General features: G+C 38.2%; 1 non-coding gene and 8 pseudogenes across 1 annotated transcript; all 9 read right to left on the reverse strand.

Annotated features, from left to right (window-relative positions):
• Window positions 1-29: 29 nt before the first annotated feature.
• On the reverse strand, window positions 30-148 carry LOC148437644 (5S ribosomal RNA; annotated as a pseudogene).
• Window positions 149-264: 116 nt separating this feature from the next.
• LOC148437645 (5S ribosomal RNA) lies at window positions 265-383 on the reverse strand (annotated as a pseudogene).
• Window positions 384-499: 116 nt separating this feature from the next.
• LOC148437646 (5S ribosomal RNA) lies at window positions 500-618 on the reverse strand (annotated as a pseudogene).
• Window positions 619-734: 116 nt separating this feature from the next.
• LOC148437647 (5S ribosomal RNA) lies at window positions 735-852 on the reverse strand (annotated as a pseudogene).
• Window positions 853-968: 116 nt separating this feature from the next.
• On the reverse strand, window positions 969-1087 carry LOC148437648 (5S ribosomal RNA; annotated as a pseudogene).
• Window positions 1088-1673: 586 nt separating this feature from the next.
• On the reverse strand, window positions 1674-1792 carry LOC148437649 (5S ribosomal RNA). The gene has a single exon (XR_015876277.1). It is a non-coding gene; the product is annotated as a 5S ribosomal RNA (ribosomal RNA).
• A 115-nt stretch (window positions 1793-1907) lies between these two features.
• On the reverse strand, window positions 1908-2026 carry LOC148437650 (5S ribosomal RNA; annotated as a pseudogene).
• Window positions 2027-2142: 116 nt separating this feature from the next.
• Window positions 2143-2261, reverse strand: LOC148437651 (5S ribosomal RNA; annotated as a pseudogene).
• Window positions 2262-2376: 115 nt separating this feature from the next.
• On the reverse strand, window positions 2377-2495 carry LOC148437652 (5S ribosomal RNA; annotated as a pseudogene).
• Between the last annotated feature and the right edge of the window lie 5 nt (window positions 2496-2500).

A 2500-nucleotide genomic window follows, 5' to 3' on the forward strand; every position in this document is an offset into this window, starting at 1 on the left:
TAGAAAAGAATGTTATGGCAGTATAAAATTACCTACAGCACCTAGTATTCCCAGGTGGTCTCCCATCCAAGTACTAACCAGGCCCAACACTGCATAGCTTCCAAGATCAGACAAGATTGGGCATGTCTAGTGTGGTTTGGCTGTAGGTGCTCAAAACCATTAACTTTAGACCTCTTTTACTTCTTAACTCAAGTAAATTCATTGATAAGTTGAAAAAATGAAATGTAGAATGTAATAGAAAAGAATGTTTTGGCTGTCTAAAATTACCTACAGCTCCTGGTATTCCCAGGTGGTCTCCCATCCAAGTACTTACCAGGCCCAACACTGCATAGCTTCCAAGATCAGACGAGATTGGGCATGTCCAGTGTGGTTTGGCTGTAGGTGCTCAAAAGCTTTAAATTTAGACCGCTTTTACTTCTTAACACAAGTAAATTCATTGATAAGTTGAAAAAATGAAATGTAGAATGTAATAGAAAAGAATGTTTTGGCTGTCTAAAATTACCTACAGCACCTGGTATTCCCAGGTGGTCTCCCATCCAAGTACAAACCAGGCCCAACACTGCATAGCTTCCAAGATCAGACGAGATTGGGCATGTCCAGTGTGGTTTGGCTGTAGGTGCTCAAAAGCATTAAATTTAGACCTCTATTACTTCTTAACTCAAGTAAATTCATTGTTAAGTTGAAAAAATTAAATGTAAAATGTAATAGAAAAGAATGTTCTGGCAGTATAAAATTACCTATAGCTCCTGGTATTCCCAGGTGGTCTCCCATCCAAGTACTTTCCAGGCCCAACACTGCATAGCTTCCAAGATCAGACGAGATTGGGCATGTCCACTGTGGTAAGCTGTAGGTGCTCAAAAGCATTAAATTTAGACCGCTTTTACTTCTTAACACAAGTAAATTCATTGATAAGTTGAAAAAATTAAATGTAAAATGTAATAGAAAAGAAAGTTATGGCAGTTTAAAATTACCTACAGCACCTGGGATTCCTAGGTAGTCACCCATCCAAGTACTAACCAGTCCCAACACTGCATAGCTTCCAAGATCAGACGAGATTGGGCATGTCCAGTGTGGTTTGGCTGTAGGTGCTCAAAAACATTAACTTTAGACCTGTATTACTTCTTAACTCAAGTAAATTAATTGATAAGTTGAAAAAATTAAATGTAAAATGTAATAGAAAAGAATGTTATGGGAGTATAAAATTACCTACAGCACCTGGGATTCCTAGGTAGTCTCCCATCCAAGTACTGATGAGGCCCAACACTGCATAGCTACCAAGATAAGACGAGATTGGGCATGTCCAGTGTGGATTGGCTGTAGGTGCTCAAAAGTATTAACTTTAGACCTCTATTACTTCTTAACTCAAGGAAATTCATTGATAAATTGAAAAAATTAAATGTAAAATGTAATAGAAAAGAATGTTATGGGAGTATAAAATTACCTACTGCACCTGGTTTTGCCAGGTGGTCTCCCATCCAAGTACTGACGAGGCCCAACACTGCATAGCTACCAAGTTAAGACGAGATTGGGCATGTCCAGTGTGGATTGGCTGTAGGTGCTCAAAAGTATTAACTTTAGACCTCTATTACTTCTTAACTCAAGGAAATTCATTGATAAGTTGAAAAAATTAAATGTAAAATGTAATAGAAAAGAATGTTATGGCAGTATAAAATTACCTACAGCACCTGGTATTCCCAGGTGGTCTCCCATCCAAGTACTAACCAGGCCCAACACTGCATAGCTTCCAAGATCAGACGAGATTGGGCATGTCCAGTGTGGTTTGGCTGTAGGTGCTCAAAAACATTAACTTTAGACCTCTTTTACTTCTTAACTCAAGTAAATTCAATGATAAGTTGAAAAATTAAATGTAAAATTTAATAGAAAAGAATTTTATGGCAGTATAAAATTACCTACAGCTCCTGGTATTCCCAGGTGGTCTCACATTCAAGTACTAACCAGGCCCAACACTGCATAGCTTCCAAGATCAGACGAGATTGGGTATGTCCAGTGTGGTTTTGCTGTAGGTGCTCAAAAACATTAACTTTAGACCTCTATTACTTCTTAACTCAAGTAAATTCATTGATAAGTTGAAAAAATTAAATTTAAAATGTAATAGAAAAGAATGTTATGGCAGTATAAAATTACCTACAGCACCTGGTAATCCCAGGTGGTCTCCCATCCAAGTACGAACCAGGCCCAACACTGCCTAGCTTCCAAGTTCAGACAAGATTGGGCATGTCCAGTGTGGTGTGGCTGTAGGTGCTCAAAAACATTAACTTTAGACCTCTTTTACTTCTTAACTCAAGTAAATTCAATGATAAGTTGAAAAATGAAATGTAAAATGTAATAGAAATGAATGTTATGGCAGTATAAAATTACAAACAGCACCTAGTATTCCCAGGTGGTCTCCCATCCAAGTACTAACCAGGCCCAACACTGCATAGCTTCCAAGATCAGACGAGATTGGGCATGTCTAGTGTGGTTTGGCTGTAGGTGCTCA

Source organism: Taudactylus pleione, unplaced genomic scaffold (assembly GCF_031769625.1).
Source record: "Taudactylus pleione unplaced genomic scaffold, aTauple2 ptg001778l, whole genome shotgun sequence".
NCBI lineage: Eukaryota > Metazoa > Chordata > Amphibia > Anura > Myobatrachidae > Taudactylus > Taudactylus pleione.